The sequence below is a fragment of the Papaver somniferum genome, chromosome 9 (assembly GCF_003573695.1).
Source record: "Papaver somniferum cultivar HN1 chromosome 9, ASM357369v1, whole genome shotgun sequence".
NCBI classification, from domain to species: Eukaryota; Viridiplantae; Streptophyta; class Magnoliopsida; order Ranunculales; family Papaveraceae; genus Papaver; species Papaver somniferum.
In genome coordinates, this window is record NC_039366.1 from 191,544,282 (window position 1) to 191,571,677 (window position 27,396).

Genomic DNA, 27,396 nt, shown 5'->3' on the forward strand with positions numbered 1-27,396 from the left:
CAAAGGGATTGCTCCAAGTACGTGTTTGAGGCGTGGGAATACAGACGGAACTGGGTATACTATAGAGTTAGGTGCTTGGTATCAACTATACGAAGTAAGTGTATTTTGTGTAGCGGCTTAATCCTGAGAGTATTGAATTCTGGAAAAGGTCCCGGGGTTTTTCTGCATTTGCGGTTTCCTCGTTAACAAAATCTTGTTGTGTTATTTACTTTTATTTTCCGCATTATAATTGTTGTTATTATAATTAAAGTAAATCACACAAACGTTAATATCCTATTATTTGATAAGTTAATCCTATTGTGTTTGGTTAAGTCTGAACCTTTTTATCAAGTAACACAATTTGTCGTTGTATTGTCTCGATCTCGTATTCATAGACGATCACACAGAGTGTGAACCGATTAGTTGTATTGTCTCGATCTCGTATCCATAGACAATCACTTTGAGGGGAAAGGACTTATAGGTAGGAAAAGTTTTAGCTTGAGCTATATTTGGGTACCCTCGCCTTTTCAAAAACGTTCAACAACCAGGGTTCACACACGGGAAGGATCAGTAAAGTGCAGTCAAAGGATAATAGAAGAAAACTACATCACTTTAATTAACCTTGAATATAGAAAAAAACTTGTCAAGGAATTTTTCTCAGAGACAAAGATTAAAAAAAAAAATCAACCCAAACACAAAAAATAATCAAACCGTTACTTGCCCCATCTCAGGTTATATACATATGGGTTAGAGCCAAGCTTGTTACCAAGAGGCTAGATGTGCAGAAAGATCCTCATGCAACTTTTTTGGTTGATATTTGTGAAATGTACCAGATTTATAATCATAGTAATGATGATACTCAGGGTTAACATAATTTTTTGAATCCTTTTTCTTATGACCAAGGAATGAATTTTTCCGACATTTAGAACCTATACCGAACTCATCAGAAATATTTTTACCAATTTCAAGTGAGTTGGTGGTACGCGAAGTTCGTACATCATGAATACATGATTTGACAGGTACAAAACTTTTATCAAAAATACTCAATCAAATTAAGCTTTGAATTTAAAAACACTAGCTCTAGATAGATTTTTGTCAATTGATCCATCACGATAGTATTCCTCAAAAAGATTAAGAGTTAATGTAGTGAGATTCCATATCTTTGAGCATTGACCATGTTTTCTTGAACGATTTTTCTTAGAAGAACTTTTAATTTTCCTTTAGACTGTTTCTCATCATCTAAGTTTTCCAAAGTCTTAGAGAGAACGAGAGTATCATGAGAGACCATTGGTCTAATGAATAATAAACTCTGAACAATCTTTAAGGAATTCTGGTGTGTGTTACAGATACCTAGAGCAAGTTTCCCAAAGAAACTTCCCATAGGGACAGATTTTACGGATCAGTCAAATACAAACTTATTAGGTTTATTGTGTTTGCCTGCTCTGATACCAATTGAAAAAGCGGGGGTCTAACAACCACACCCAATATTTCGCTTAGAAATATAGAAATATGTATGGAATAACTCCAATATACTTTCAAGAGAATCAACTAGACAGTCAGACTCAATCTTAAGAAAATTATATCAAAGAGTTATATCTTTGTTTCTCAATTCAATCTGCAATCAAACAAATAGGAATTTTCAAGCTCGATTGAATATAAGAAATAACTTGGACGGTATCAAAAACCAATATCCAAGTGTCAATCAATTTAATCAACAAAGAAAGGTTGGATTCACAATTGATTGAACTTACGCAGAACCTGTGATATTTAAATTATATTGAAAATATAATGCAGAAAAAGAAAATAACACAGACACCATAAATTTTATTAACGAGGACACAACAAATGCAGGAAAACTCAGGGATCTAGTTCACATTGAACACCAAATTGTATTAATCCGCTACAGACACTAGCCTACTACCAATTAACTTCGGACTGGAATGTAGTTGAGACCAAATTAAACCCGCACAAAAATTCAGTTTCAGTAGTGCTCCTTACGCCTCTTCAACCCTAGCAGGACTCCGCGCAATTGATTCCCTTAGCTGACGTCATTTACAACCTAAGAGTTGCTTCAAATCAATTGAATATTTTGAACCAATATGTCTCCCACGGATAAGCATATATGTGGGATTTCCTTTTTGTTCGTAGATCAAGGTGAGACTAGAAATAAATAGCAATAGACAAAGTCTATCTAACCTCAAAATCTGGACTTATGGTTCCTGAAGAACAACCTAGATTATTATTACCTCACAAGTATTAAACTTTTGGAATCAACAAGGTTTGAAACGAAGAGAACTTTATGAGTTTTATCTATCTTGATTGATGGAGCAAGATCAACGATCAAACAAGATCAGGATACTCGAGCTATCAAGATAAAAATGGTTGGACCCGGCTTCACGAATCCCTATGAAGTCTTTTTAATCGCTAAACCCTAAAAGAGTTTTAGACATAGGATGACTCTAGTTTACAACTAGGACACATAAATATAGTATCGGGATTCAAAGATCCCAGTTCTTTGAGGTTTCCTTTTATATACTTTCAAAGTATATGTTGCTTTATGGTTAAGATAAGATAGGTTTGGAATCAAGCAAACAATATCCACCGTTAGATGAATCTTTGAAATGTAATCGACATATCAAGATATACACTCTAGTTAGGATGAACCATAATCGAACCATGTACAAAAACATTGTTCATAAACGGTTAGCCGTAACTAGCCGATTGAACTATAAGCTTAATCATTTTCATAGACACTTTAGACTTTTAAGTTTGAGTCACAACCATAAGTTATAACATGATCAATCATGTATATATAGTGTTCTTAGAGATTTATCAAATGCTAATTATATTACAAAATAATTTTATGTGTATGAAAATATTCGACAAGGTAAGTACGTGTACCAGGTAAGTGTACTTCAACCTTGTTTGTGACTATATTTTGTCAAACGTCATGTACTGGGTAAGTGTACCTTTAAGACAAATATAAGTTCCTGGACATACAAAACTTATTCGGTTTGCATACCAGGTATGGATACCACACCAGTTTCAGAAGCAACAATTCTTTTTCGATTTGCATACTAGGTATGCGTACCATTCCAGGTTCACGAGTTCACAAACTTTTTATGGGGTGGATACCGGGTATGCGCACCACTAAGTCGTTGCAGAACTATATCTACGGTGGTACGTGTACTGGGTACATGTACTACGGATCCGGACCTATAACAGTTTTCCCAGTTTGTGAAACTGGTATGCATATTGTCCCGTATCCTGATCTTCAGTAGTTTTATATTTCTCTCTAAATTAATTAGAAACATTCACAAATAACATCAATGACATATATCACTGTTCCAGGTTATTTTCGAATGATACTCTTGAATCATAAATTTAGATTATGAAAAATAAATTGTCCTTAACCGAAATTTATCAAGTATGAACAAATGTTCATTAAGCTTAGTCATTTATATTTCGAGAACTAATTACCAAGATAAACTTGACTCAAAATTCTTGATATGCTTAAGATAGTCTAATTTGTTATACGACAACGTATCATAGATAGAAAGATGAATATAACTTGAGAAATAGGTGGTTCAGTCTTCACTTACCTTTTGTTGAAGAAGTTCTCCAAAAGCTTCGGTTGATCTTCTCCTTCAAACGTTAGAACACAATGATGACTGCCGTGATGTCTGTTTCTCAAGTACACTTCTATATTAATCCGAGATTTAACTAATTGTTGACTATAAATCAAGATACAATTTTAAAACCTTAATTTGACAACAAGCTTGAGATAACAACACTTGTGAGTTCGACCAAGCAATTCTCTAACAATTTGTCAATTTTAGAGAAAAACTATCAATACATATGGATAAAAACAAACTTCAAAAACAATTTGAGTCCATCATGCTTGATTTCCTTAGTGTCTTCAACTCCTTGAATTCTTCTTTACTTCAAGTTGCAATGATTTTGAACGTGTTCAACTCAACATCGTTGTTGTTGAAGATCCGTAGCAATAACAACTTTGAAAACAAATATTCTCAATCGTCGTTATACAAAAACATAGTATTATTATTTTCTCCAAAGTTCAATTGTATCACAACTTTGAAGTAATACTACGGTGATATGTTTCTCCCATTTATCAATACTTACATCTTTTGCATAATAATCGGTGAAACCTATAGATATTGATACTCCCCCCTTACATAATGATCCGTAAACTATATGTATATAATACGAAAAATTAATTCTCCCATTTTTGTCAATAAAAATTGGCAAAGGTACGAAAATCATGGGATCGTAATGAATTCAACCAAAAAAATTCTTCAAGATTTAAGGAAATTAATACGTAACTCTTTATGTCAACTCTATTTAGATGATATGACATAGTATGAAATAATTAGCGCTCATATGGGAGATTTAATATACAAGCATCCCCTGTAAATTCCACAACCACACACCCCACAAACATATTGCAATTAAGCACAAGTTCATTTAAGAACTCTCCCCCATTTGGTGTCATTCCTAAGAGAACAACATGAGTGACCTTTCTTTAATGAAAAATAAGGATTTTTTCAAACACTAACAAATCACATGGATTTGTATCCTGAACACCAATTTTAACTAATCTGAACGCTAGTTACGAATAAACAGGTAATTTAGTCGGTATAACTCAACAGTAGAAAATCTTACGGAGTGTATAATACAGTAAAAGTGTGATCATGAGTAGAACGATACTGCGAGAAAATTCTTAAGGAGTTTGTTTTATTTGTAGTTTATAAAAAACATAATAGATTTATGAGATATCAGTTCAACTTACAAAAAGTAAAGGACACATATATCTCATATCTTTGCAATATATTAAACCAATAATGATTACATACTGCAAGTTCATCTTCCGAAAACTCTTAAATTTAAATAAATAAATCTAAAAACATGCAAGATGAAAATCGTTAGAAATAACTTGTGTAATCACAATATTTTCTATACCAAACCCTAGTTATCCTTAGCAAAATCAAGAATAAATTCTCACAAGAAGTTTCCTAGAAAAAATGAACCAAAAGAGTTTACTCTGAGATCCCAGATTGTTCTCATAGTTTCTGTATTCATCAAGTTCGTCTTCAATAAAGTCCAAGATGGATTCAACAAGTTCTATTTTCTCCTCAAGCTTTTTTTGTAAGGGATTGTAGTTCACAGCTTAGTGCTCCAACTTTTTCTAGAACAAGGTTCAATTTGAGATATAACTTATAAAATTGAGAACCTGGCAGATTGTCACAAGGATAAGTGGTTTCACACTTGTCTTGACATGAATCACTCTTTGATGATTCAAACCGGATTTTCCTTATGGGAAATTGTACAGTCCATACTTCATCCTCATTTCACAATCTTTGACTAAGTGTACACCCTCTTAGAGCATGCATGAATATGTGATTCGTAAAGCCTTTCAACTGAGCTTGCGGAACTTCACATATTTCATCAATACTTTTGTATAGGAATCAATGATGATTGGACGACTCCTAGACATATTGCATGCTAGTATAGAGCGTTAACGTCTTAAGGATGTCTCAGTGTTCCCTAACTATACATAATTAATATTCAGAACGAGTGTGATGTCTCTATCGTCTCATACCTCGATTCTCGAATAAACACTCCTGGACATATTGCATGCCAGTATAGAGCCATTCATAGATTAATTCTAACGCATCATTCATTAATAAATTCTTAGAAAATAATCTTTTATATCTCATTACTCCTTTTTATGGCTTATTCTCAACTGAATTCCATGGATTAGTAATAGATATTATACTTTTCGGACATTCATGCCAGCATCGAGTAGGCCCCGAGAAAATTGCGCGAGTGTACTTAACAACAATACACGAACGAGCACCAAAATATACATAAGTGAGCACTCAAATGCATAAACGAGCATTCAAAAATATGTGCAAAAGAGAAAACCTATGAAAAATAGGGAAAGAAAATAATGTAAAATAAAATAAACATGAGGCGCACGGGACTGGGCCCACCGACAGGTCCCGCCTCTCCCTTTATTTTATTTTGGCCTATTTTATTATTTTTCTTGTCTCATGAAATCTCCTTGTTTGAGCAAACTTCCTCGTTTGAGCAAAACTCCTAGTTTCTCCATATTTCCTCACATGATGAAAAATAATAATATAAAATAGAGCAGGGCACGGGACCAGACACACGAGCCATCCGACCATGCCTTGGGGCGTGGACGGTCCTATGCCTCTATAATTCTTTATTTTATTATTGTTGTTTCTTCTTTTATCTCATGAAACTCCCTCGTTTGAGCAAAAAACCTTTTTATCCATATTTCTCAAATTTTGCTCAAACTACCAAAAGGCTAAAAAGTCAAATGGTCACAACACCGTCCGGGCTTCTCACGGAAAATATTGATATTTCAATATTCTCAAAATATTGGTCGCACGAGCAAAGTTCTACTTGCTCATTCAAGCAAAATCAAGAGTTTCAGTCAAGATCAAACTCTTATGAATGTCCAAAATATTGCTCAAACGCACACCAAAAAATATCAAAATACTCATAATTGAGTCACGGGAAATATGGTGACATTGGCATACTACCTTGACCGACCAAGGTCGTCTCTTTGGCCGCAAAAGCTGGTCCCACACCCTTTCATGATTTTGACCTAATTAATCGTCTATAATTCATATTGGGTTCAAACTCTTTCCAAACAACTTGGAATTTGATCAATCGACCATAAGTTGGTCCTATGACCACTAAGGTCTAGTCTTATACCCCTTGGTCGATCTTATCTCTTTATAATTAGGTTTTACCGCCTAATGCTCAGACGAGCACTGTCTTAATAATGATTAAATGAGCATTTAATTATCCTTTCACTAGATGGTCTACAAAGGACTTTGGTTGTCCCACCATCTCATGTAGCCGTTCCCTATCTCACTCATGGTTGATTTTCAGTAAATTATTCATTGATAAACAATCGATCAAAATTAGGGTTTCAAACCAAATGCTCTGCAAAGCATAATTCTGAACAATTTCAAACACTAATAATTTTATGTTGATCCAGCAATCAACATCCTAGTTTATTATACAATATTCGGTCCATCTACCAGTATTTTTAATTAATATTTTATTTGGTCCTGCTACCAATAATTCATGAATCGAGTAATATTTCTCAAACGAGCAATATTTGCTTAAACTAGCAATATTTGTTTTTCCCATCTATCAACACTAAATTGCTTAAGTTAGCAAAATACATGATCAACTGGGTTCCAGCAATATTGATTCAACTATCGATATTTAATTGCTGGACCGATAAATATTTCTCATATTGATCCTGCTACAATATTCAAGTAGCAACAATCCTCATGTTGATTCAACTATAAACGTTCGAGAATTTTATTAATACAACAATACTTAATTCATTTTTAATGTTCGGTCCTGCTACCAACATTTTTGCTCGACTGAGCAACATGGTTCAAACGGACGACCATCAAATATTTTTGATTCCTACTTTGTCATTCTATCGTTCATGATATATTAGATCAGAAATGAGCATTCTGTATAATTCAACAATATATTTGATTTCCTTTTGAATACTCCACATATCAAAATAAATCGAGCAATCTCATCGGATGCTTGATCCAAATTATCAAAATATCATTATTACCTCGACTGGTACAATGATATATCGCAATTCATCTAGACTCAACGTATGTGGATTTTTCTACATCAACTGTAAAAATGATATATCACAATTCATGAAGACTCAACATCTTTCAATCATTGTGTCCCAGCAGGAACCTTATGATCAATCCATGAGTCTCAGAGCACACCATATTTGTTCATTATGCTCGAATCATCAAGGATAAGACTCATCATCTAGTCCAGTCAATAACTGACCAATTAAATACACGTCTTCCTTGCATACTCCACATTCATGAGACATCAATCACATTACATGGGGGGATATTCATTAGGGTTTTGGTCCAGCGGCCTACGGCACGTATGTACACCCACGATGACAAATGTGAGTAAGTCGTGCAAGTAGTTGAGGGAGAGCAAAGTAGTGGATGAACAATCAACCAAATCTACGCACGAAGTGGAACTGGTTTAACCACGATTTCCCACTTTCCCACTCTTTCACTCCAGCAACCGTTACACTTACTGGGATCAATGTTTCTAATATTCTAGTATTCTTGCAATATAAAAAAGTTTCTGAATCCACGATTAAAGGACAACAATTTCGACTAACAAGAAACTATCGCTCAATCGATCAAAACTTATCTCAGAACTCAACAGTTCAGAAAACTTGCAGAAACCTTCAACACGTTCACAATCCTTGATCACCATTGATCTCTCACACACTTCTCAGATTCCCTCCTACAGATCGGCATGCATCCCTCTTTGTGACCGAATTGACTCTGGAACGACCATCGTCTTGGTTTAGGCCATAGTCCTACAGATTGATATCTCGAACTCAAAGCACTCCCGTGCAGTGCATCTGTCTGAAAAAAGTTCAGGAAATTTGCTCGTTCGAGGTGTCTCCGCCCGTACACTCGAGTCTCCGCTTTCCTAGAAAAACATCCAATCGGTTTCACCCCTTTTTAGAGTTATTATTCTCATCCAAGGGAGAGATGAGAACCAACTAGATATTTATTGCACATGATAAATATCTTCCACATTGTGGAGGATCCGGTGGCTTTTCAGGAAAATATTTTCTTAACTTAGTCCTTCTATTTACAGAATCAAGAGTTTGAGAGACAAGAGGTGAGTCTGTTATTTGTGAAATTCGTAATTTTTTCTTGAAACTGCGATTGATCTTCACAATTTGTGAATCATTTTGTTCAACTCTCTTAAGAGTTTTGTCTCTTCCCCTTTTTGAGCTTTCTTCTATTTCTGACATAATATAGTTGTAAAAGGTTTTAATTTTGAATCACTTTTATGCTTTGTAGGATCTTGATTTTTACATAGGGACCACTGAGATACACATGTTGTATTTTTGTTACCCATATGAGATTTCTCTTGTTTGGAAGAGTTGTAGTGATTGTTCTTACAAGAATTTCTCGGAAAAGACTATTTCTTTTTTTTTTTATGAACATGAGGATCTTGCCAATGACACGCCTCTTTTTTTTCATGTTTAAACTTATCCAGTTCACATTCCATACTTTCAATCCTTTTAGTCCACATGTCCTTTTTCAATTGAAAGTCATCCTTCATTGAACGAATTTCTTCACTTAATAGGTTAATCCTTTCTTCTGAGGAAGACATATTTTTCCATGTGGAATGGCTAGAATTGTTTGAATCATGAATATGTTCATTATCAACACATGTGAGTAAAACTGCATTGGCTGATTCATCCTCGGGACAATAGTCTAAGGTTGTCATCCAAGCTTTAGTTTTATCACAATAATCCTCATTGGGACACAAGGACATATGATGACCATGACCAAGATATTTGGAACATACTAGAGAATCTTTGTCTATTTAAACCTTTTTATCCTTATTCTTAATTGATGGTCTTTATGATTTTTCCCTTTTATCGGTCTAAGAGTTTTCTTCATATGTTGTATGAACAGTAACAGAGCATAATTAAGGATATTCTCATCTTTTTCATCAATTAGTTCGGGACTTAGAGATTTGTACTTTGTATTTCTTCCACATTCGAAATGTAATGACCGTCTCTTTTACTGAATTCTAGATCAAAGAGTTTAACTTTACAACTAGAGTATTTCTGGAAAGAGTTTCAAGGTTGTTTCCTTCCATGATGACATGTTTCTTAGACTCGTATCTTGCCTGTAAGGATCAAAGAATTTTCATCATAATATCCTTTTGGGGAATGGTCTTCCCTAATGCAAAACACGCGTTAACAATTACAGATACTTTTTGATTAAATTCATCAAACGATTCTTCATCATACATACGAAGATTTTCCCAGTCAGAATTTATGTTTTGAAGCCTAGATTATTTCTCTAAGGTATCTCCTTCGAATACGGTTTTTAAGATATCCTAAGCATATTTTTACCTAGTGCACGAAGTCACATGGTGCTGATGATCTGGGCTTATGGCGTGGATATTAGTGTCTAACCCGTCAGAATTATGATTACATCACTTATCTCGGTATCACTATATTCTCCTAATGGCTTCGCAACAGTGGTCCCGTCTCTAGAAACTATCCGTGCATTGTATCCAATAACTACAAGTTTCCATGTCTCAAAGTCACGGGCATGTAAAAAAGAACGCATATCATTTTTCCACCATAAGTAATTCAAGCCATCAAATGCTGGCGGTACGTTTATTGAGATTGTACTCTTGTCCATATAGTCAGATTGCTTCAAACACAAACTTATTAGGTCTAAAACGTGTTTGCCTGCTCTGATACCAATTGAAAACATGGGGGGTACCAAAATACACCACCAACTTTTTCTTAGAAAACATGTATAGACAAACTTAAATATAATTCTGAGAGTTCAAGTTAATGAATCTTACTCAAGGAATAATATTTAAGGTTACATCTCTTCTCTCACAATCAGAAAGTTTACAAAGACAATTTTGTGAACCTGATTTGCGTGTGAGAGTACTTGGACGACTCCAAATATCAATATCCAAGAATGAATCAACTCGTATCCAAAAACCAAGGATGGATATATCTACTTTGATTGATTGACGTACAACCTATGATATTTCAATTATAAAGATAAACAATATAATGCGGAAAAAGAAATAACACGGACACCAGAAATTTTGTTAACGAGGAAACCGAAAATGCACAAAAACCCCGGGACCTAGTCCAGATTGAACACCAAACTGTATTAAGCCGCTACAAACACTAGCCTCCTACCAATTAACTCCATACTGGAGACTGAATTAAACCCTCATGGCAATTCTGTTACAGTCGCGCTCCTTATGCCTCTTTCAACCAATCTTCCTTCCACATATAAGCCTATATGTGTGATTTTTTTTATCGTATATCAAGGTGAGACTGGAAATCGATAGCAGTAGACAAAGTCTAGATAACCTCAAAATCCGGACTTATGCTTCCCGAAGAGCAGCCTAGATTATTATTTACCTCACACGTTTTAAACTTGTACAATCAACAAAGTCTAAGACGAAGAGAACTTTGTGATTTCCATCTATCTTGATTGATGGAGCAAACTCAACAATGAAACAAGATAAGGATACTCGATCTATCAAGATAAAAGATAGTTCGACCTGGCTTCACGAGTCCCTATGAAGTCTTTTTAGTCGTTAAACCCTAAAAGGGTTTTAGGAAAATGACGAATCTCGTTTACAACTAGGACACACAAAGATAGTGTCGGTATTCAAAGATCCCAGTTGTTTGAGGTTCCCCTTTTATAGACTTTCATAGCATAAGTTGCTTTAGGTTTCAGCTAAGATAACTTTGGAACCAAGCAAACAACATCCACCATTAGATGAATCTTTGAAATGTGATTGACATATCAAGATATACACTCTAGTTAGGATGAACCGTAACTGAACCGTGTACAAAGACATTGTTCATAAACGGTCATCCGAAACTAGTTGATTGAAGTATAAGCTTAATCATTTCCATAAACACTTAAGACTTTTAAGTTTGAGTCACAACCATAAGTTAAATGTGATCAATCATGTTTATATAACGTTCTTACAGATTTATTCAATAGCTAATTATCTCACATAAATAATTTTAAGTGCATCTGAAAATATTCGATATGGTAATACGTGTACTTCAACCTTGTTCGTGACTATATATTTTTATGGTACATGTATCGGGTATTGTACCATTAATACAAATATAAGTTCCGGAAGATAGATATTCTTTTCGGTTTGTGTACCGGGTATGGATACCACTGAAAAAGCGGGGGTCTAACAACACCACCCAATATTTCTCTTAGCAATCTGAACGTACAAACTCCGAAACACTCTACTAGAGAATCAACTAGACAGTCAGACTCAATCTAGAATATAGTGTCTCAAGGAGTAAATATCTCTATCTCTCAATTTGATATACTCAAGCAAATAGAAACCTGCGAGTCTAATCAAATAGAGATATAACTTGGACGGTATCAAAAACTAATATCCAAGTGTTAATCAATGAAATCAACAATCACAAGATTGGATCTCTAATTGATTAAGCTCAAACGCACAACCTGTATTATTTCAATTATATAACAAATATAATGCGGGAAAAAAATAACACAAACACCAGAAATTTTGTTAACGAGGAAACCGCAAATGCAGAAAAACCCCGGGACCTCGTCCAGATTAGATACACACTGTATTAAGCCGCTACAGACACTAGCATACTCCAAACTAACTTCGGAATGATCTATAGTTGAACTCCTACCAGTCTCCCACTGATACAAGGTACAGTTGCACCCTACTCCTCTGATCCCAGCAGGATACTACGCACTTGATTCCCTTTTCTGATCTGACCCACAACAAAGAGTTGCTACGACCCAAAATCGCAGGCTTTGACAATAAACAAATCTGTATCACACAGACAAGTCTATCAAAGGATAAATCTGTCTCCCATAGATAAACTCTAACTTTTGTTCCGTTTTTTGATAAAATCTATCAAGGTATATTCAAGGAACCAATTGATTAATCCGGTCTTATATTCCCGAAGAACAGCCTAGATAAATCAATCACCTCTCAATACTCGATTCCTGAATACACAAGAAGAATACTGAGGATTCACGAACATTGAGACGAAGATGTTCATGAATACTTTATCTTACCTATCGGAGAAACAAGTTCTCGAGCCGATCAGAAACAATCGTACTCCTAACGGTAGAAAAGTAAGATCAGATCACCCAACTACGATAAAAGTAGTATAGGTCTGGCTTCACAATCCCAATGAAGTCTTTTAGTCGTTAGTCCGAGTTTAAAGAAGAAACTCAAGGATTAATGGAGATCGACTCTAGCATTGAAGAAAACTGGTATCACACAAGAAAGGTGTGTGGGGATTAGTTTTCATCAACCTAGACGTCCCCTATTTATAGCCTCTCAAATCAGGGTTTTTACTTAAGAATTAAGCAATGAATATTAACCACTGATTTAGATCCAAGATAATATCTCTCAACCGTTAGATCGAAAGACAAAGCTTGTCAAACACACTCGTACACGTTTTCCAGGTTTGTGAAAACCGGCCCAAACGTTTACATACGTGTTGGTTCAATATAACAACCAAAAGTTAACCACATGAGCTTCACATATTAACCATGTTTCTCATCCTTCATAACTAGTTCACTTGACTCAAACGAACTAGTTAGAGAGCCATTCAATTTCTATGAGATCTTATGTAAATACACAAGACACAATTGAACATTAGATGATATCGATTCGATTAGAACCGGCTCAATGAACATTATAGCCACGGTTTGCTTAATAATTTAATGATCATGTCCAGAGCAAATAATATTTAGATTACAACCTCTTAAGCTCACAAAACAAGTTCGCGGACTTAAGGTCAATCTGTCGAGTTTCCAAACTCAACAGAAATTCTCGGTCGAGAACTTCCGCCAGTTCGCGGACTGAGTTCGCGTACTTGGAAATACAATTCCACAATCCTCCGAATACTCACTTGCTCAACTAAGTTCAAAGAACTTCGGATCAAGTAATTACACAGTTGTATAATCTAAACTCTCATTTCAATATGAAACATTCTCAGAGGGAGATATTTAGTCGTGAGCGAATCGAACGACCTTTCTCGTCAGAGCAATTTCCAAAGATTGAAAGATGATGAAAAACTTGATCAAAGTTAAAAGCTTTACCAACACACATATTCCGAGAAAAGGATAAGCATTGAATACTCAGCTCGAAATAGTAGTGTGCTTGATATAGTCTATAAAGCATACGACTTTGTCTCATAAGAAGTAGGAGATAGAGTAGATAGACTTATGAGTGACAGATAAGTTCAAGTCTTCACATACCTTTTTGTTGATGAAGTTCCACGGTTCCTTGGTGTATATCTTCGTCATTGTCGTTGAATTCCCATGAAGTCCTTGGGCTCAGCTGCACTTTTCCTATCCTAGTCCGAGACTTGCTAGTAGGCTAGATATCAAGACTATATAGTTTTGATCACTAACATTGACAAACATGCTTGATATAGCAACGCATGCGAGGTCGACCGAGCTATGCTCTAACAATCTCCCCCTTTGTCAATTTTAGTGACAAAACTATTAATACATATGGAATACAAAAAAGATAATCTTTAGTGGATCTTATTCCATAGTGTAATCTTCAACATTCCTTGAAATATTCGTCCTTTCTAAGTACTCCAATGATTCCAAAGGTTGTAAGTTCAGCATCATCGTTGTTGAAGATCCCTAGCACAATAATGAGAGAAATCGAGAGTCTCAATCATTATTAATAGTGTCATAGTACTACTATGAATATCAAAGTCCAATTGCATCACGACTTTAATAATAGTATTATAGTGATATGTATCACTCCCTCTTAGTCGATACCTATCTCGATCATGGAAACCACTCCCCATTACACAATGATCCGAAAACCATATGTATTATGTAGTGTGAACTACAATATTTCTCCCCCTTTTTGTCAATAAAATTGGCAAAGGTAAAGAGCGGGTTCATAATGAAATTTCCACGAGAGACAATGCATAACCAAAAGAGAAGACGCACATCATCTTAATTTAGATGCAATCTTATAGCCGAAGCTAACAACATTCATCAAGGAGTTTTAAGATACAAGATAACCCCTAAAAAATTCCACAGCCGCACTCCCTGTAAGATATTACCATTAAGCACAAGTTCAAAAGAACTCTCCCCCATAATATGTCATTCCCAAAAGAGAACAACATAAGCGACCTTCACAAGAAAACAAGGATTTATTTGGACACCAAAAATCAAAAAGATGATCTTTTATATCCAAAATACAACCAAATTAACCACAAGTAAACCCATGATTAATTTAATTGTCAAGAGGAATTAAATCAAAACCACAAAAGTGATCAATTTAATTTAGCGTGCTCAACATAAGTAAACTCACGAAGCGACGAGCTACGACTAAGTTAACCAACTTAATCGTTCAAAACACTCAACATAAGGAGAACCTTACGGAATATTTAAAAAGTACTCAACATAAGATAACTTACGGAATACACGATCATTTACTCAGCACAAGACAAAGCCTTAGGATTATTGCGTATACTCGACATAAGATACCTTACGGAATACATGACTACAATAACCACAAGAGAGCATGATTACTATACTCTTTCAAGTACTCAACACAAGAGATTGTGGAATATTTGAAAACATCAACTAGATTGATTACAAGTGAACCTATAACCAATCTAATTGGATAACCAACAACCAAATTAATAACCGAAGTAATCAATTTAATTATTATGGGCTTAACATAAGTGATTATGGAACCCCGATTAAGGTATCAAGAGATTGACACACTTAACCGCACATGTACTCAACATAAGTAAGAAGAAAAGAAGACTTAAACTAAATAACCAAACTAGTCGATTAATTTAGTTTCATATGCTCAACATTTAGCATCTCATGGAACAACCAACCAAGCCAAGATTAATCGACTTAGTTGTAAAGTGCTCAACATAAGACACACAATGGAGCCTTCGCGGTTTTCATAAAATAAAACAATTAAGTTCAAAACCGTGGATACAAGGATCAATTCTATCTTAGTATCACAAAGTGACATAATAGACTTTATCCTTGCCATACAAACGATCACATCTTATTTTCCATCAAATACATGATTGCATAGGGTTTGCGTTTGTCATTGTCAAAATTCGATTCGTTCCTTAACCAAGAACCCGATCATGAACGACTTTACTTTTGACACAAATATGGGATCTTCAAGTTGACGTCCGTGAATAATACATATCCCATAAACAATATTACAATAAGAGAAACCAAACATAATATTGCAATAACAATCATCCTCAAAATAATTTTAGAATTTCATAACCAAAACCTAAAAAATAACAAAAGAGAATGAAACAAAAATAGCTATGCGTACTCGCAATCTTGGCTATCAACACTAGTTATTCTTCATAAAACTAACCAAAAAGAAGACTTCCTAGTTATTAAAACGAGAACTAGATCTTCTCGGCAAACATGGTTTTGACCAGAATGAGTTCCTCATTAGCCTCCTTTAGTTTGTTCTTTACGAAGACGAGATTCTTCCTTGCAATATCGAGTTGTTCTCATACAATCTCAAAATCTATTAAGATATTTCCATTCAGTTGTCTAGAAATCCGGACACGATTGTCACTTTCATGATAAAGAGCATGATAACAAGCTATGGATACGTCAACAAGCTCACGTCTCTTGTTTCTCTCCATTCTGGACTGAAAACTTTGAACAGTTTTCCCTTGGAATATATAGTATATATATAATATTCCACAAACCCTAGAGAACGTTCGTTCGTGAGGATAGGTGCAAACAAAGAAACTGGACCAAGAAAAGAAAACTGGAGGCCCAACGGAAGAGAGAAATTTGACGCGCAGACCCATAATCAAAATGTACTACAGAAAGTACACATCTGACAATTTTCTCAAGAGACTCCTGAGAATCATGAGCACCACTTTTTAATGCAGATGAAATTAAGAATAGATGCAATCATGGTCTTGTCAGAGATTAATAAGATGAGCATTTTGCTCATCAAAATTTACTTCCTCCTTATCGATAAGATTTAAACTGTCAGAAGTTGAAGAAGTAACTTTAAGAGGATGTATAGAGGTACCTGATTTGACATTATATGTCTTCTTGATGTTCCGCCTAAGCTTGTTTATACAGAACTTTAAATCAGACACCCGATTATTGACATGGAGACAATCATCATAAGAGGAACTGGAAACGCCTTCCATAAGAATAACATTTTTCTTTCTCCTATTTCTTTTTCTTCTTCCATACTAATTTAGAGAATCTGTTGTGTTATTGCCATTTTCCCTACTCCGCTTAGAAATGCTCTTAGATCGAGTAGAGCCACGAAAACCATTCTTTTATTTATAAAATGGTGAAAGGCTAGTTCTACCCATCTGTGCCACAGGTTTAACAACTTCTTTAGACATCCAAGAGAGAATGTTGTGAAGTTTTTCATTCCTTTTTGGATCACGACACCTTTGCTCAGAGTGTCCTTTGTTACCGCAAAAATAACAATGAAAGGACATATTATGAAAAGATTTTCTCTGAGTAGAAAAGGTTGGAGAGGGAACCTTGTTTTTATCCGATGTCACAGGCTTTTCACATGAGTTCTCATTAACAGCTTTGACGAAGTTAATCTTTCCAGTGCTCGGAGCGTCTATCCCATTATAGCCCAGACCACGTGTATCACGAGGGTCTTTACATGCTCCCAGCATAGAAGATAACTTAGTAGAGCTAGAATTGAATCTTTTCAGATTCTCTTCTAATGAGTTTACCCTTTTAAGGGCAGCCCTAAGATCAACTTCCAAGGATTTCTCTTTGGAAATGAGCTGGCGTTCTTTGTCATTAAAACTTTTTTGTTGAGATTCACATCTTGCCTCAGATTCTTCAAGATTGTCTTTCATAATGGCAAGATTTCTAAGGAGATTATCACATTCTGTTCTTTTCATAAGAACGTCTTCCTTGTGATCATTGACAGTGGATTGTAGAAGTTTGTATCCACTATCGTACCCATTAAAGAGTTTTCTCAACTTTCTGTTTTCTAGACAAAGTGGTCCCATGTAATCTCGTACACATCAAGTGGACCTTTTTTCTTTCAGGTCATGATTAATCATCATAATGTACTGGGAGACTTCCTCATCAACACTCTGTCCTTCTTCTGAATCACTGTCATCTGAGAGTTCATCAAGCTGCTCATCAAGTGATTTTTCCCAGTCATGTGCAGACACAGGTGAAGGAATTATGTTGGAGTTATTATCCATGGTGACAGATGTTTGCTCCTTAATCGAATGACCCTCAGCTAGTATTGCGTTTTCATAGATAACACTTCTGTCCATACAGTCAGATCACTAGAGAATGTTCGTTCGTGAGGATAGGTGCAGACACAGAAACTGGACCAAGAAAAGAAAACTGGAGGCCCAACGGAAGAGAGAAATTTGACACGCAGACCCATAATCCAAATGTACTACAGAAAGTACACATCTGACAATTTTCTCAAGAGACTCCTGAGAAACATGAGCACCCCTTTTTAATGCAGATGAAATTAAGAAGAGATGCAATGATGGTCTTGTCAGAGATTAATAAGATGAGCATTTTGCTCATCAAAATTTACTTCCTCCTTATCGATAAGATTTAAATTGTAACAAGTTGAAGCAGTAACTTTAAGAGGATGTATAGACGTACCTGAGTTGACATTATATGTCTTCTTGATGTTCCGCCTAAGCTTGTTTATACAGATCTTTAAATCAGACACCCGATTTTCAACAAGGAGACAATCATCATAAGAGGAACTGGAAACGCCTTTCATAGGAATAATATTTTTCCTTCTCCTATTACTTTTTCTTCTTCCATACTGATTTAGAGAATCTGTTGTGTTATTACCATTTTCCCTACTCCGCTTAGAAATGCTCTTAGATCGGGTAGAACCACGAAAACCATTCTTTTCTTTATAAAATGGTGAAAAGCTAGTTCTACCTATCTGTGCCGCAGGTTTAACAACTTCTTTAGACATCCAAGAGAGAATGTTGTGAAGTTTTTCATTCCTTTTTCGAACACGACACCTTTGCTCAGAGTGTCCTTTGTTACCGCAAAAATAACAATTAAAGGACATATTATGAAAAGATTTTCTCTGAGTAGAAAAGGTTGGAGAGGGAACCTTGTTTTTATCCGCTGTCACAGGCTTTTCACATGAGTTCTCATTAACAGCTTTGACGAAGTTAATCTTTCCAGTGCTAGGAGCGTCTATCCCTTTATAGCCCAGACCACGTGTATCACGAGGGTCTTTACATGCTCCCAGCATAGAAGATAACTTAGTCGAGCTAGAATTGAATCTTTTCATATTCTCTTCTAATGAGTTTACCCTTTTAAGGGCAGCCCTAAGATCAGCTTCCAAGGATTTTTCTTTGGAAATGAGCTGGCGTTCTTTGTCATTAAAACGTTTTTGTTGAGATTCACATCTTGCCTCAGATTCTTCAAGCTTGTCTTTCATAATGGCAAGATTTCTAAGGAGATTATCACATTCTGTTCTTTTCAGAAGAACGTCTTCCTTGTGATCATTGACAGTGGCTTGTAGAATTTTGTATCCTCTATCGTACCCATTGAAGAGTTTTCTCAACTTTCTGTTTTCTAGACAAAGTGGTCCCATGTAATATCGTATACATCAAGTGGACCTTTTTTCAAGTCTTCACATACCTTTTTGTTGATGAAGTTCCACGGTTCCTTGGTGTAGATCTTCGTCGTTGTCGTTGAATTCCCATGAAGTCCTTGAGCTCAGCTGCACTTTTCCTATCCTATTCCGAGACTTGCTAGTAGGCTAGATATCAAGACTATATAGTTTTGATCACTAATATTGACAAACATGCTTGATATAGCAACGCATGCGAGGTCGACCGAGCTATGCTCTAACAACCACACCGGTTTCAGAACCAATAGTTCTTTTTCGGTATGCATACTAGGTATGCGTACCATTCCAGGTTCATGAGTTCACAGACTATTTGTGGTATGGGTACCACTAAGTCGTTGCCGAACTATAGTTACGTAGGTACGTGTACTGGGTGCATGTACTTCGCTCTGGACCTATAACAATTTTCCTAGTTTGTTAAACTAGTATGCATGCGGTCTTGTATCCAGATTTTCAGTAGTTCTATATTTCTCTCTAGATAAATTCGAAACATTCCCAAATAATATCAGTGACAGATATCACTATTCCAGGCTATTATCGAATAATAATTTTGAATTATAATTTAGGTTAGGTACAATAAATTGACCTTAACCGAAATTCATCAAGTAAATACAAATGTTCATTAAGCATAGTCATATATATATTTCGAGAACTAATTACCAAGATAAACTTGACTCGAAATTCTTGATATGATTATGATAGTCTAATTAGTTACGCGGCAACGTCTCATAGATAGAAAAATGAATATAACTTGAGAAATAGGTGGTTCAGTGTACACTTACCCTTTGTTGAAGAAGTTCTCCAAAAGCTTTGGTTGATCTTCGCCTTAAAATAGTAGAACGCAATGATGACCGTCGTGATGTGTGTTTCTCAACTACACTTTTATCCTAGTCCGAGGCTTAGCTAATTGTAGACTAGAAATCAAGGTTTAGTTTTGACAACTAAATTTGACAACAAGCTTGAGATAGAAACACTTGTGAGTTCGACCAAGCAATGCTATAACAGATCCATTTCACGTTGCAAATTTATTAGTATGATATGTTTTTATACTAAAATATACACCCAAGAACCACTTAATTAAAAATATATATAGAAAACACGGGGGTATAACAACCACACCTAATATTTCGTTCGGCAATCTGTATGGACTAAACTCCAATATAATTCCGAGAGCACCATCTTAAAATTGAGCCTCAATAAAGAAAGCTATCAAAGAGCTTTATATCTTTCTCAATACAATCAGTAAATCAACTAGATAGAAATCTGTGAGATTAATTGATATGAGAATAACTCAGATGGTACCAAAGACTAACGACCGAGTGTCAATCAAGTTCTATCCAACAATCAAGGTCGGTTTTATCAAATGATTGATCGCACAATCTTTGATATTTTAATTATATAAACAAATATAATGCGGAAAAGAAATAACAAAGATACCAGAGCTTTTTTAACGAGAAAACCGCAAATGGAGAAAAACCCCGGGACTTAGTCCAGATTTGAACACCACGGTATTGTATTAAGTCGCTACAGATTTTAGCATACTACAAGTTAACCTCGGACTGGAATGTAGTTGATCCCTAACTAAGTCTCACACCGATTAAGGTACAGTCGCGTTCCTTACGCCTCTTGAATCCCAGCAGGACTCTGCGCACTTGATTCTCTTAGCTGATCTCACCCACAACTAAGAGTTGCTACGACCCAAACTCCCACATATATGTCTATTCTGGTTTTGTTTTTCGTCCTAAGATAAATCAAGATGAACATGAAATTTAAATAATAATCCGATCTTATACTCCTAAAGAGCAGACTGGAAATATTAGTCATCTCACAACAACCTAAATGATTAACAGAAGAAGCTATTGCGCAATCACAAGAGTCCGAGACGAAAAAATGTTGTGATTAATTTTTATATCTTACCTATCGGAGTTGATTCTCGAGTAAATCTTTGAGAAGATAAAACTCAATATTATAGTTAAGTAAGACCAGAATACGCAACTACAGAGAAAATAGTTGGATCTGGTTTCACGAATCATAAATGAAATCTTCAAGTTGTTAACCTAATAATGGTTTTGGAAAAACCAAGGTTAAAGGAGAATCGACTCTAGTTTACAACTAGGACACACGAGCATATCGGGATTACGTTTCCAAGATGCTAGAGTTCTCCCTTATATAGTCTTTCAAATCAGGGTTGCTTATAATCAAAGTTATAAAATCTTAGTACCAAAGCAATTGATATTCACCATTAAATGAAATCATTATTTAAGATTCAAGATAGGACTTCTTAGAAACTAAGCAATCAATCTCCACTATTAGATGGTAGTATCTTGATACGCGCAAATGAAATATACCTATATTTAGATATGGATAAACCGTACCCAAACGTGTATACCTTGTTGGCTCAATAATAATTAACCGAAGTTAGCCATATTAATACTTATAACTTAGATATATTCCTATAACACTTCTATATCAAATATGATGATCGATCAATCATGATAGATAATAAAATGAATTTAAATGTGTTTCAAGAGAGTTTTTCAAATGTTCATCATCTCATAGAAATATGCATATGGACCGTTTGAAACAAAATAGGTTTGGTTTGTAATTGTACAAAGTACTTACACAAGAATCAATTCATTAACATAATGCCACGGTTTGTAAAACTTGTTCACAAACCTAATTCCATTGAAATTTAGTTCGCAAACTGAGTTAGCAAACGAACCTAAGTTCACGAGTATGAAAAATCCATATTTACCGACTTTAGAACTTGACCACTGTGTTCACAAACTGAGTACGTGAACAACAGTTCTGGATTTTGGCTTTGTCCAGACGTTCGTAAACAGGGTACGTGAACAACAGTTCCGGACTTGGCCTTATCTAGCCGTTCGCAAACATGGTATGCGAACAACAGCTCTGGACCTTTTCACACCAGTTCGCGAACAATGTTCGCAAACAATGGTTCCGTACCTGAACTAGACTTCCACAATGCACATATAAAGTATACATACTGTGATATATCCAGGTATTAGTAGTCGTTCTAAAACTCTCATTTAATCACTGAAACATCCTTATAAGACAACAATAGTAATCTTACACATACCACTAGTTTCAAGTAGCTTTCAAGAGATTAATCGATCAATATGAAACTTCCCAAGTTAAAATGATTGTCTCACACTAATCATGTAAGATGTTCAAGGTAATTTTCACATAATCATCTTTGACTTAATATTTAGTTTCCGACAAATAAACTATTTCCAACTGAACTCGTCAAGTAGATGATGAACTCTAAGCTAAATTTAAAAGCTTTCAACACGTATCTCGAGAAATATATAAACGAGATAAACCTGGCTCAAAATTTAAATTGTGTATAATGTAAAATTATATATAGCTATACAACTTAATATCTTTAGAAGATAGAATATGATAGACTTCTGAGTGATAGATAAATTTCAGTCTCCACATACCTTTTGTTGATGAAGTTCCTCCAAGCTCTTCAGTAGATCTTCTTAATCAATTGGGGAACGCTGTGAACTCTAAAGATCAACTACACACTTCTATATTAATTCGAGACATATCAATAAATAGACTAGAAATCAAGTAGATAGTTTTGATCAACTAAACTTGACAAACAAGTTTGAGACAGCAATACTTGCGAGTTCGTCCGAGCAGTGCTCTTACACTTATATATACGTGAGTTATTATATGTATTATGTATATGTGGTACATGTGGTATCACATATAACACAAAATAAATCTCTCTTGTTGTTTTTATTAGCTTCATGATAAATTATGATTATCAAGGGATTATCTATTAAAGGCAAAATGAAACTGAGGCGACATTTAACACGGTTCTCTCATTATCGACTTACATCCACAGACAAAACTCTGAAACATGAAATATTATAATTGATCACTAGATTTGATAATACTAGGATGATTACAATTACATTGAGTCTCTTTATTTATAAAGTGAATAGAAAAATGATTAAGATACTACCTTATTTTTTAAGATATATCATAATTATTTAAAATAATAAATTAACTAGATACTTCACTTATCTTGGAAATTACGTAAAAAGCATAAAAAAAATTATTTTCGGAAACTTGATTGATATCCATCGATTTTTTTATAACTTGAGCCTTGATGGCTTCATCAAATTATTGACTTCTTGAGGTTGACCATCTTGATATTTACCCTGGTATATATATTATACAAGCTTCAGGTGATATTTATTAGAACAAAACATCATATTTATTATCAAATCCGAAATGCTAGCTTAAGTTAAAAAGAAACAAATTTTATGTTAGAAGTTTTACTTTTATGTAGTTGTATTTATTTTCATATTCTAAATATATATATAATTTACTTATTTTTTCTTATGAAAAAAAAATTGATTTTAGAAGTTTTACTTTTACGTAGTTGTTTTTATTTACATAGCTCTCAGTGGATGTGCTTTTCAATTTCAAAATAGATAAAATTGCATGGAGATCAAGAATTGTGTCTTCACAGAGATCAAGACACTCATCCAAGGATCGGTTTTGACGTCGATCAAGTTGGTTTCCGATTTTCTTTTTGGTGGCAATATAACTTGAAGCTGAAATCCTCACAATGTCAACAATATGACTAATTATCGCGGAGGTTAGTTTATTTATCGGCTTTGTCTTCAAACTTCAAGAGAATAAAGAAGTAAGGGTAGATTCGCAAGTTTATGGGTATAAAGTCCCTCAAAAGTTGAAGTTTGCAGCTTCTACATGTTCATCATAAATGTGTTATAATGGTGAAAAAGTAGATGATTTGGAGTTGATGACATTGTCAATTTTCTTGGTGATGGGTTTGTTTGTTGTTGATGAAAGTAGTAAGACATGAAGAGATGAGACTACTAAGATTGGTAACAGAACCTTCATGAATTGCGTCTAATTTTATTATTCTTAAGAGCCTTATCTTCTGATATAGAATTACTCAAACTAGATCAAGAGATTACCGGTAGTTTAGATATTTCTTTAGATATGATGTTGACTTGTGATCATCAATTATTGACAGACTCTGATTTATGCGTGATCGATCATAAGTTGGAATAAATTTTGTCATTGTACATGTACAAAAGAAAACTTTGAATATTTGAAGATAAGAAAAAAAAATTCTTATTGGTTTCGTATCTTTGTGATTTTTTTCTTGCACAAACTTGATTGGCTGGGATCCAACTAGATCTTATTTATCTTTGATAGACTATCGATTGATCAAAAATCTACCAATTGGTGGTACTCTTCAGTATCCAAATATGATCATTGTGTTTGACTTGATCTGGTTAACTTGATATACATGTGATTTACAATTAGTGAGAAAGGGTATATGTGTTGAAAATTATATATCTAGAGTAAATCATTGAATAAAAGGGAGAAACATATCAACATGATGTTTAGTATTTCATACTACAAAATAGGAATACCAAATAGGTTCAGATTGAATATCTACATAGCTTTGTTTTAGGGGGAGTAAAAATTTTGTTATCCAAATGCGTCAATAACAACATTTATTAATATTTGCAGGTTATTGTGTTGTTGAATCTTGGAATCAAGCGTATGAATAATGAGTTAAGAGAATGTTATGTGATGTAATATCTTTAAATTTTAATTCGTGTGTTTTCATATGTAATAGAGTTTTGTCACTAAAATTGACCAAACAAGAGATTGTTAGAGCACTGCTCGGTCAAACCCGCCAAGCGTTGGTATGTTAAGGTTGGTTTTCCTATTTTAGTACAAAAACTTATAAGTCGCCTGATTAGATTACTAGAGTCAACTTCGTTAGGTTAGACTAGGAAGTCTAGAAAGGTTGAGACATACAAGTATTATTCTGAAGACCTGAGAAATCCGAAGACGTATTGGCATAAACGAAGACATAATATGCGAAGTTATATACATGAAACTCTAGTATTAGAGGCTTGATCATCTTATTATTGAAAAAGCGGAGGTCTAACAACACCACCCAATATTTTGATTAGCAATCTGAACGGACAATCTCCGAAACACTCTACTAGAGAATCAACTAGACAGTCAGACTCAATCTAGAATATAATGTCTCAAGGAGTAATATCTCTAACTCTCAATATAATCTTACTCAAGCAAACAACGAGTCTCGATTAAAGAGAGATAACTTGGATGGTACCAAAGACCAATGCCCAAGTGTTAATCAATGAAACCAGCAATCACAAGATTGGATCTCCAATTGATTAACAACGCACAACCTGTATTATTTCAATTATATAAACAAATATAATACGGAAAAGAAATAACACAGACACCAGAAATTTTGTTAATGAGGAAACCACAAATGCAGAAAACCCCAGGACCTCGTCAAGATTAGATACACACTGTATTAAGACGCTACAGACACTAGCCTACTCCAAACTAACTTCAGCCTGATCTATAGTTGAACCCCCTACCGGTCTCTCACTGATACAAGGTACATTTGCACCCCTACGCCTCTGATCCCAGCAGGATACTACGCACTTGATTCACTTTGCTGATCTGACCCACAACAAAAGAGTTGCTACGACCCAAAATCGCAGGCTTTGACAATAAACAAATCTGTCTCACACAGACAAGTCTATCAAAGGATAAATTTGTCTCCCACAGATAAACCCCAACTTTTGTTCCGTTTTTGGATAATTCTATCAAGGTATATTCAAGGAACCAATTGATAAATCCAGTCTTATATTCCCAAAGAACAGCCTAGATAAATCAATCACCCCTCAATACTCGATTCATGAATACACAAGAAGAATACTGAGAATTCACGAACAGTGAGACGAAGATGTTCATGAATACTTTATCTTACCTACCGGAGAAACAAGTTCTCGAGCCAATCAGAAATAATTGTACTCTTAACGATAGAAACGTAAGATCAGATCACCCAACTACGATAAAAGTAGTATAGGTCTGGCTTCACAATCCCAATGAAGTATTTTATTCGTTAATCCGAGTTTGAAGAAGGAACTCAAGGATTAATGGAGATCGACTCTAGCTTTGAAGAAAACTAGTATCACACAAGAAAGGTGTGTGGGGATTAGTTTTCCTCAACCTAGACGTCTCCTATTTATAGCCTTTCAAATCAGGATTTTTACTTAATAAATAAGCAATGAATATTAACCACTGATTTAGATCCAAGCCAATATCTCTCAATCGTTAGATCGAAAGACAAAGCTTGTAAAACACACTCGTGTACGTTTTCCAGGTTTGTGAAAACCGGCCCAAACGTTCACATACATGTTGGTTCAATATAGCAACCAAAAGGCAACCACATGAGCTTCACATATTAACCATGTTCCTCATTCATCATAACTAGTCTACTTGACTCAAACGAACTAGTTAGAGAGACATTCAATTGCTATGAGATCTTGTGTAACTACACAAGACACAATCGAACTCTAGATGATATCGATTCGATTAGAATTGGCTCAATGAACATTATAGCCACGATTTGCATAAAGCATTCCTTAGTAATTTAATATCTATGTTCAGAGCAAATCATCTTAGATTACAACCACTCAAGTTCACAAACAAGTTCGCGGACTTATGCATTCGGTTTGAGTTTTCCAAAACTCAACAGAAATTCTCGGTCGAGAACTTCCGCCAGTTCGCGGACTTGTGTCACACAAACGAGTTTCGAAAATCCCAGCAGAAATTCTCGGGTTTGAGAACTTCCGGCAATTCGTGAACTGAGTTCGCGGACTTGGCAAGCCAATTCTACAATCCTACAGAACATACTTTCTCAACAAAGTTTAAAGAACTTCGGATCAAGGGTTATGTAATCTACTCTCATTTCAATCATTGAGACTTTCTCTTAGAACGCTATCTCAACCGTTATTCACAGATTGTCTTCACGTCGGAGCAATTCTCAACTTAGTGATTGAAAGATGAAGATAAACATGGATAAAGCGAAAAGCTTTACCAACACACATATTCCGAGAAAAAGATAAGCATTGAATACTCAACTCGAAATAGTAGTGTGCTTGATCTAGTCTATAAAGCATACGACTTTGTCTCATAAGAAGTAGGAGATAGAATAGATAGACTTATGAGTGACAGATAAGTTCAAGTCTTCACATA